Here is a 10,841-nt window from a genome sequence, read left to right as displayed (position 1 = left end):
AGCTAGTACAGCCAGTAGAATAGACTATTAATGTGGTTTCACAGCAGATAAAAAGGAATTTTTTAAAAAGTCATGTTTCAAAGGAAACCTAGAGAAGTATTGCATTTTTCTTTCAGTGCTTTTAAGTGCTTTATATTAGGACCTCATTCCATCTGTACAACATTAAATATATTAGAATACAGATAATAATGCTGACAAAGATAAAATAAAGATCACAGAACTGGAAAGGTGAGTATTGTGTTGATCAGAGAATGCCTCCTAATAGATATGGAAGGCCACATATGACCAGACTTGTCCTTGTCTGACCAGGCAAGTTGAGTGTCTGTGCTTCAGATTTCAAATGAAATGAAATTCATAGTCCACCTAGCACTTAACAAAAGAAGGTTTACTTAGCCATAGCAAGAAATGGACATTCAGAGGGAGGGAAAAGATGTTCATCCAGGATACAGCCTTGACTTACCTGAGTACGGCTCTCTTATACTAGTGTTGGTCATTCTACAAGTTTGTGGTCAGAGGACTGAAGGAAGAACTCAAGCCTACCAGGAAGCAAAGTTGACACCCCAAGTCTTAGTTTACTGAGCCAATTGAATCTTTTTTTTTCCTTTTAAATTTATTTATTTTTAGTTTACAATGAACCAATTAAATCTTGAGGACAGTTTCAATACTTAAGGAAAAACTAGCTCAGCCTGTATGGGTAGGAAAAGCAAGTCTAGCCTATATGGCAGAGTCCTAGAAAATATTATTCATACCACAAGAGAGATACAATAATGATTAGAAGATTAGGCCAGGATTTAGGAAAACCTGAGTCTCAGTCCTAACTCTGCCATAAATTATTTATATTTCAATTTCAACTAAACTTTTATAAATAAATAAAATATCTTTAATAAAAAAAACTTTATTCATCTATCTTATTTCTTTTACTTTACTTATCCATAAGATGGTAATGCTTACACCCACCCTGCCTGCCTGACAAAATTATATGAATTTTTCTTAAAGGTTCCATTTAAATGCATGTTTTTTATACAGCCAGCTGATATGAGCCTAAAGAAGGGAAAACTCAGAGGTTACATCACAGATGTCTTCAGGTATTTAAAAGGCTGTCATGTAATAGAGATGAGATTTGTTCTACCTGGCCTCAGAAGGCATGACCAGGAACAATGGATAGAAATGAGTCCAGGTTTCTGTTTGATGGAAGGAAAAATTTTCTAATAATCAGAGCTATCTCAAAATGAAACAGGTAACCTCCTCCTCACTAGATGTCTTCCAATAAAGTCTGGATGACCACTTGCCAGGTATATTATAGAAAGGATTCTTGTTCAGATGTGGGTTGCACTACATGGCCTCAGATGTTCCCTTCCATTTTTAACTGACCTATTAAATTTCACTAATGTGCTATCTTTTGTTTCCAAAGATGATACTACTGACTCATGTGTTAGATAAGAATCAAATTCCTTTAACAGCATTATGTACCTCAGGTTCTCATCACATCATATTGTATCTTGTATTATAGTTATTTGTGTACCTGTCTTGTCTCCCCTACTAGATTTTAAGAATCTTAAAAATAAGGATCAAGTCTTTATCTTTCTCTCTCCTCTTATGACCTAGTACTGTGTCTTACAGAATTGCAGAATCCCAGAGTTAGAAAGAAATCCAAGGGTCATCTGGTCTAACCCATATCTCAACAAGAATCAATACTGACAAGTGGTCTTACAATCCTTTACTTAAAAATTTTTAGTGAGGGATTACCCACTGTCTCACAAAATAGCCCCTTCCACTTAGGATCCTCATTGTTAGAAAAATTTTCCTAAAATCTCATCAAAAACTGCCCATCTAGTAAATTAGACATTTTTACCCATTAGACATAATTCTGTCCTCTGGGGAAAAGTAGAACAAATCTACACAGATACATAAGGAGAGCTAATCATGTTCATCCTATACATTCTTTTCTAGCTAAATAGTCCCAGTTCCTTCAACCAGTCCTCGTGTGACATAGTTTCCAGTCCTCTCATCATGCTGTTTTCCAAAACTAAATTTATTTATTTATTTATACTAAATTTAACTAAATGAATTTATTCTAACCAGGGTACAGAGTACACCAAGTCTTCTATTTCCCTTCTCTTTCTCTTGTTTTAAACATATTTAGCCTAAAATCTTATTAGCAATTTTTGGTTTCCCTTTCCCACTCAACTCATTTTGAATTTGTCACTAACTAAATCACCCAGCAATTTTTCATATGAACTGCTGTGTAGTCATGTTACCCTCATAGTAAACTTGAAGTTGATTTTGCTACCTAAATATAGGACTTTATTTATCTCTATTAAATTTTGTCTTCATAGGTCCAATATTTCAGCCTGTCAAGATCTTTTTGAATCTTTGATCTAATATGTTACCTATCCATCCCAGCTTTCTGTCATCTGGACGCTTGATAAGCATGCCTTCTTCCAAGTCATTGTTAAAAATGTCAAATAGCCAGAAACAAACAACAGATCCCTGAGATGCAACAACCACAGACCTCTCTCACTGACATAAAACTGTTAATGACCACTCTTTGGGTGCAATTATTCAAGCAGATCTAAATATTCCTGAATGTATTATCATCTAACCCCTGTACCTCTGTCTATCTAGCATTAGAGATTTTGTCAACTGCTTTGCAGCATTTCTTTTTTTGATAATTTTTTAAACTATCAAAAAAAAAAAAAAACCAGAAAATGAAGTTAGCCTGTGCTACAACTCCCTAGTAATTATTTTTGTTTTATTCTTCCCCGTCCAAAGCTCATCTTCCATGGAAGAGAAACAGACACAAATTAAGATGTTTGGTCTTTTCTCCCTGTCCATAGTATTATGCTGTTTATGCTGTGCAGTGTTCCTAGCTGTTCTCTGATCCTCTTGCCCCCCAAAAGCTAAAAGTATTTCCTTATTTTAAATGTGATTGAGGTCCTACACCATTCTCTGTAGATGCCCTTCTGCTTCTCTTCCTTATTAGAACTTTATTGTGTTTTGGGGGTTTTATTCTTAAGAGCTCCCCATTTCTTTTTTTTTTTTGCCTTTCGGAGGGCAATTGGGGTTAAGTAACTTGTCCAAGGTTACACGGCTGGTTTTTTTGTGTGTGGGTGTTAAGTGTCTGAGGCCGGAACCAAACTCAGGTCCTCCCGACTCCAGGGCCAGCGATTTACTCACTGTGCCACCTAGCCGCCCCAGAGCTCCCCATTTCTTTTGTATTACCTTCTATAGAATTTTGGGCCATGGAATCTTTTATATAATTTCTCAGAATCATTGAAAACCACTCCTCCAGTCATTAAGCAAACAATGAGTAGAAAAGATCACAAGATAAAATAGATAATTTTCATTACATGAAATAAAAAATAATTACACTGATACAGCACTGATGAAACAAGGTTATGGGGTATATTCCCATATGTGACAAGGCTACATGGGATCATCCATATTTAGCTGTAGGTCGCTACTTAGACTTCTACTTAACTTGTTTCACGTGTAATTTTATCCTGACCTTGAAGGTAATTTGGGGTATGTTTGTATATTTCCTCAGTAATTAATAAAAATTTCAATATGTCTTTCAGTCAACTACACACAGGGTTACTACCTCAGCTCACCAAACATTATTTATTCAATGAAGTGGACAGACTTACTTTCCCATAGTAATTGCTTGTATCTTTCTATAAATTTCCTTAATCTTCTAGAATTAAATAAATATTAAAGTTAGCAAAATATATAAAATGTATTAAGAATGAAATAAGTATCTAAGATGTAATCATTTACAATATTTTAGCTGTAAAAAAGACCACAGCCAGAGTCACCTACAATCCTCACTATAATAGCAAATGACTACTATTCATCTCTTTGACCACAGTCTCATACCTGTGGTTCATTCAAGATAACAAAGAAAGTCTTCTACTTTGTGTGTGTGTGTGTGTGAGTATTTTATTCTTTTTTTTCCATTTTTCAAATCCTTTATTCTGATTTACATCATTCATTTCTGCCAGATTTTGAGTTACAAATTTTCCCCCTGTTTTTCCCCTACCCACCGCCCCAAAATAGCAGTCCCACAGGCTATCCCCTCCTCCAATCTGCTCTCTCCCATATTTTCTCCCATACCCCTTTTGACTTTTCCAGTAGGGCATGGTGGATCTCTATGCCCCAGGGCCTGTATATCTTATTTCCCAATTACATGTAAAATAGTATTAATAATAATAATAATATATATTTAAACATTTGATTTTAAAACTTTGAATTCCAGATTCATTCCCTTCCTCTATTGTCACCCACCCTTACTGGGAAGACAGGCAGTTCAGTATCGGTTGTACATGTGTGGCTAATGCAAAACAATAACATAGTAGATACATTGTAAAAGGTGGCTGGCTATATTTCCCTCCCTCCTATCCCACCTACTTTGATCCCGTCCCTTTACAAAAGTGGGTGCTTCCAACTTCCCTCCCCCCCAGCCTGCCCTCCCTTCCATCATCTCCCCTCTCATCCCCTTCCCCCCTACTCTCCTGTAGGGTGAGATACCCTATTTAGTGTGTATTTCATTCCCTCCTCAAGCCAAATTCAATGAGAATAAGGTTGACCCATTCCCTTTTGCCTTCCTATTCCCCTCCATTGTAACCATTTTCCCTAGCCTCTTCTATATGAGATAGTTTACCCTATTCTGTCTCTCCCCATCTCCTCTGATTATATTCCTCTCTCACCTTTTAAGTATCATCCCTTCCTGTTAAATTGGTCCTGTGCCCTCTGTCTATATATACACACATTCACATATGTATTCATATGCCCATATACCTTCATATATAGACATATGTGTGTGGATAGATAGATTTCTATTCCCTTCAACTATTTTCATACTAAGAAAAGTTTCATCAGTTACAATTATTGTTTTTCCATGTAGGAATGTTAATAGTTCAACTTTGATAAGTTCCTTATGATTTATTTTCCCTGTTTACCTTCTCATGCTTCTCTTGCTTCTTGTATCTGAATGTCAGATTTTCTATTCAACTCTGGTTTTTTCATTAAGAACGCTTGAAAGTCCTCTATTCCACGGAATGACCATATTTCCTCCTGAAACATGATACTCAGTTTTGCTGGGTAGGTGATTCTTGGTTTTAATCCCAGCTCCTTTGCCCTCCAGAATATCATATTCCAAGCCCTTTGATCCCTCGGTGTAGAAGCTGCCAGATCCTGGGTTATCCTGATTGTGTTTCCACAATATTCAAATTGTTTCTTCCTGGCTGCTTGTAATATTCTCTCCTTAATCTGGGCATTCCGGAACCTGGCTATAATATTCCTAGGAGTTTTCTTTTTTGCGATCTTTTTCAGGAGGTGATCAATGGATTCTTTCAACCTCTATTTTACCCTCTAGTTCAAAAACATCAGGGCAGTTTTCTTTGAAAACTTCCTGGAGGATGATTTCTAGGTTCTTACTTTGATCATGGCTTTCAGGTAGTCCAATAATTTTAAAATTATCTCTTCTGAATCTATTTTCCAGGTCAGTGGTTTTTCCCATGAGATATTTCACATTGCCTTGTATTCTTTCATTTGTTTGGATCTGTTTAACAGCATCTTGATTTCTCATAAAGTCATTAGCTTCCATTTGCTCCAATCTAATTCTGAAGCAATGATTCTCCTTAGTGAGCTTTTGAGATTCTTTTTCCATCTGGAAAATTCGGCTTTTTAACGCATTCTTCTCCTCACTGCCTTTTTGAGCCTCTTTTGCCATTTGAGTTAGTCTATTTTTTAAGGTGTTATTTTCCTCAGTCAGGCTGTTGACTCTCCTTTCATAATTTTCTTGCATCGTTCTCATTTCTCTTCCCAATTTTTCCTCCACTTCACTTATCTGCTTCTTAAGGTCCTCTATGGCCTGTAACCAGCTTGTATTTTCCTTGGAAGCTTTTGGTGCGGGAGTTCTTACTTCACTGTCTTCCTCTTGTTCCATGCTTTGCTCCTTTTTGTCCCCCAAATAGGAGTCTAATGTTGGAATCTTCTGTCTAGTTTGTTTCCTTTGCGTGGTCATGTCGCCCGTCAGTCACTTGACCCCTGGGCTTTTTGCCACAGTAGGACTCTGCCACCAGACACTGGAGCTTTCGTCCCAAACGCTGGGGTTTTCTCAGATGCCAGAGGTACTAAATGGGTGCCCTCCGTGAGGTCTCCACATGCTCTGGCAAGCTGGACACATGCCCCAGGACCTCCACCCTAGACTGCAATCCAGATCCAAGCAGGTTAAAGCAAGAGCGATTACCCCTCAGACTAGCTGCTTGGTCTCCCTACACTCTGCAGGCCAGGAGCTGAAGCTGCCATGTGGTGCTGTCTGGCTGTGCTGGCAGCTCAGTGGCTTCTCGCCCTGGGGGCAAAAGCCATGCACTCCCACTTACTGGGTCCCAAAGTCCTGACTGCACTGACCTCTCACTTTGTCCTTTGCATCTATGTATTGATAAATCTGGAGACAGCCACAGCTGCTGCTGATCTCCCTCCAACCAGGGGCTGGTCAGACCTGCCCTGGGGCTAAAACCTGTGCCTCATGGGGGCCTGGGCTTGGCTCCCAGAGCACTGTGCTGGCTGATTCCTGCCAGCCTGCTGGGCTGTCCTCAGTGTGAGGTTAGCTTCTCTGTGTCATTTTGTGGGTCCTGCAGCTCCAAATTTTGTTTAGAGTCCCCTTTTTACATGGATTGGGGAAGGTGGAAGCTGCAGCCACAGGGAAGTCTTGCTTCTACTCCGCCATCTTGACTCCACCAAAAGTCTTCTTAAGAATCATCTTTGTAAGGTAAAAAACATTACAATATTTTCATGAGGACAAAAACCTCCATCTTTTTTTTCTGTTTTCTCCAGTTTATCTGGCAACTAAGTGGCACTGTCAATAGAGCTCTGGGCCTGGAGTCTGGAAGACCTGAGTTCCAATCCAACCTCAGACATTTACTTGCTAGCAGTGTGAACTCTGGCAAGTCACTTAACTTCTATTGTCCTCATTTTTCTCAACTCTAAAATGAGAATAATAGTAGCACCTACCTCCCAGGATTTGGTGAGGATCAAGACAAGATATTTACAGAATTCATAGCACAGTGCATAGTAGATGCTATATAAATGTGGCTGTGGTTATTATTAACCATGAGAAGAAAATACTATCTTCAGTTCTTCACTTTTAGCAGTCTCTTTTAGGACACATTCTTGGTAAGATTCTCCTTATAATGCTTCTTTGTAAAATAACAATTAAGACCATTCTAATACAAAAGCAGTCTCTCCTCATCTTTATTCTCTCTGTCTTCTAGTTTATCTCAAAGACATTTCTAGATCAAAGTTAAATCCACATATATTGGGGCGGCCAGGTGGCGCAGTGAGTAAGAGCACCAGCCCCAGAGTTGGGATGACCTGGGATCGAATATGGCCGTGTAACCTTGAGCAAGTTACTTAACTCCAATTGATTTTTTTTAATCCACATATATTCCCTGAGTATATAGGGAGACACACCTAGAAAAACAGTTCCAACTGTAACTTCTAGCTTCTCTGCTTCTTAAGTAAACTAACAATACTATAAATTCTGTAGGAAAGACTTTTCTGGGCATCTAGGTGGTACAGTGAATGGAGTGTTAGGTCTGAAGTCAGGAAGACTCATCATCCTGAGTTCAAATTTGGCCTACTAGCAACTCATTTAACCCTATTTACCTCAGTTTCCTCATCTGCAAAATGAACTAGAAAAGGAAATGGCAAGCCACTCCATCCTTGCCAAGAAAACTGCAGATGGTGTCATGAAGAGCTGGACATGGCTGAAAAAATCTGGATAACAAAAAGGAGAGGCTTTAGAAACAGAAATTACATTCTTCCCTTTGACCAAAAATTTTCAGTCCTTGAAAATCATTTGAGTATGCATTACTTCCACATTAGTTTTAATATTAAAAGAAACTAAGTGGCCCTGAGCAGTCAGGAAGACAGGAGGTAAAATATTGTCTTGGATATTTACTAGCTGTGTGGCTGTGGGCAAGACAACCTTTTAGTGTCTCAGTTTCCTCATCTGTAAAATGGGGGTAATATTAGCATCTACCTCTCAGAATTGTTTTAAGGATCAAATGAATTAACATGTATAAGGTACTTTACAAAACTTAAAAGTGCTATATAAATTCTAGCTATAATTATTAAAAAATAACAATTCAAAGTACCAATGAACAAATAGCTTTAAATGAGGATAAAGATATTATTAATAAGTAAATAGCATGGGGCAGCTAGGTGGTGTAGTGAGTAGAGCACTGGCCCTGGAATCAGGAGGACCTGAGTTCAAATCCGGCCTCAGACACAACACAGAAACTAGCTGTGTGACCTTGGGCAAGTTGCTTAACCCCAATTGCCCTCCAAAAAGCAAAAATAAAAATAAAAAATAAGTAAATAGCATGACACGTGTATAACATTAAAAACTGCAAAAAAAAGCATATGCTTCAGTAAGTTAAATATAGCTGAAAGATTAACACTTTTCCTTCAATCTAATCTAATCTGTAAGTAGAATAGTTCTAATTCTCTTTTGATGTATTATTCTTTCTACATTTATATCTAAATACCATGATATTATAAGCTCATTACTGGTATTTTCACATTTTGTGGCTTGTTTCTTTTAAAGAGCAAATAGCTTTGGGCTTATCTCAACCATATTCAGACTTCCACCTTAATTTAAGTACGTGTTCAACCCATCCTGCTCTATGAATACTCCCCCTTTTTTCCAAACTCCCTCTTGAATGTGTTGTCTCCCTTCATTCGACCATAAACTTCTCGAGCCCTGAGACTATCTTGCTTATTTGTATTTGTATCCCTAGTGCTTAATACAATCTCTGGTACATAATAAGTACTTAATAAATTATCTAATTGGTGGTACTGTGGGTAGAAAAATGGGAGACATATATTGGAAAATGAAGGTGATATAAAAACAAAAAATAACAGATTTCAAAAAATCATTCTCCTGAACTCTATAGTGCATGGCAGACTATACATAACTTTCTCTTTTTAACAATTGTTAATTCTTTTACTTTTCTCCTAAAGTTCCCATAATTTTTACTTCAGCAACCAGTTCTTTCTTGTTGGTCATGATGAAGTAAAAAATAATGATCTTCCTTGTCTCTAACACTGAGGAACCATTGTTGGGTCTCTAGGGTGGAGGGTATCGCTCCTACTCCCTGTTCTTTACCCAGGCATGCAGTTTGGACTGGTTTCAGTCCTCTAATCTCATTCACAGATTCTCGGACTCATTAAACACACACTTTATTGTCCCAGGGTCAATTTTCCTTGTAGCATATAGATTATGACATATCTAGGACTTTTCAAAAAAAGGGAAATAGAAAACTACACAATTATAATGTAAATCAGGTGTAGGAGAGGTTATTTATTCCTGGTTTTCCCCTTTTGCAATATGATATTCCAAGATCTCTCACCTGTAATCCTTTGTTTCTTTGATACTTGAATTCTTTCTGGATGTTGAGAGTATTTGTTCTTTTCATTTGGGAACTCTAGATTTTGGCTATGACATTCCTGAGTCTTGTTTTTTTTAGGTTTTCTTTCAGGAGGGGATCTATATCTATGGATGCCTTTCTATGGTCTATAGTTACTTCTATCTTCACTTTACTCTCTGCTTCTAATAGATGTGGGCAATTTTTTATTCATGATTTCGTGAACTATAATGTCCATATTTTTAAAAATCATGGTTATTGGGAAGTCTAGTAGTGTAGAAGTTCGCTATATTGTACAGGAGACAGCAACTAAAAATATCCCAAAGAAAAACAGCAAGAAAGCAAAATGGCTGTCTGATGAGTCTGCAAATAGCTCAGGAAAGAAGGAAAGCAGAAAGTAGAGAAGAAAAGGAAAGATATAATCAACTGAATGCAGAATTCCAGAGAATAATAAGGGGAGATAAGAAGGTTTTCTTAAGTGAGCTATGAAATGAAACAGATGAAAACAGAATAGAAAAGATGAGATCTCTTTGAGAAAATTAGAGATATTAAGGGAATGTTTCATGCAAAAATGGGCATGATAAAAGTCAAAATTAGTAGGGATTTAACAGAAGCAGAAGAGGTGGTAAGAATATACAAAAGTACTATACAAGAAAGATCATTACATAGATACCATGATGGCATGGTTACTGCTCTAGAGCCAGACATCCAGAGAATGAAATCAAGTGAGCCTTATGAAGCGTTGCTAACAGTAAAGCTAGTGGAGATGGTGGAATTCCAGCTGAGCTATTTAAAAATCCTAAAAGATGATGCTGTTAAAGTGCTACACTCAAAATGCCAGCCAACTTGGAAAACTCAACAGTAGCCACTGAATTGGCTAAGATAATTTATGTCCCATTCCTAAAGAAGAACAATGCCAAGGAATGTGCAAATTACTGAATAATTGTGTTCATTTCAATGCTAGCAAGGTTATGCTTAAGATTCTGCAAGGGAGTCTTCAGCAATATGTGAACTGAAAATTACCAGAAGAGCAGGCTGGTTTTCAAAGAGGCAGAGGAATTAGAGACCAGATTGCCAACATTTGTTGGATTATGGAGAAAGCAAGGGAGGTCCAGAAAATCATATACTTCTGCTTCATTAACTACACTATAAAGCCTTTGACCTTGTGGATAACAACAAAATGTGGCAAGTCCTGAAAGAGGTGGGAGTACCAGATCATCTTATTTGTCTCCTGAGGGACCTGTATCTGGGCCAACAAACAACAGAATCAAATATGGAACAACTGTGCAGAGTACATCATGCAAAATACCAACCTGGATGAATCAAAAGCCAGAATTAAGGTTTCTAGTAGAAATATTAAGAATCTCAGATATGCAGATATTGCCACTCTGATGGCAGAAAATGAAGAAG

This window comes from Petaurus breviceps, unplaced genomic scaffold (assembly GCF_028583685.1).
Source record: "Petaurus breviceps papuanus isolate PSGF00001 unplaced genomic scaffold, PetGlider_PUasm1.0 164, whole genome shotgun sequence".
In the NCBI taxonomy this organism is placed as follows: Eukaryota; Metazoa; Chordata; class Mammalia; order Diprotodontia; family Petauridae; genus Petaurus; species Petaurus breviceps.
The sequence above is the reverse complement of the archived record's forward strand: the minus strand, read 5'-3'. Positions refer to the sequence as shown.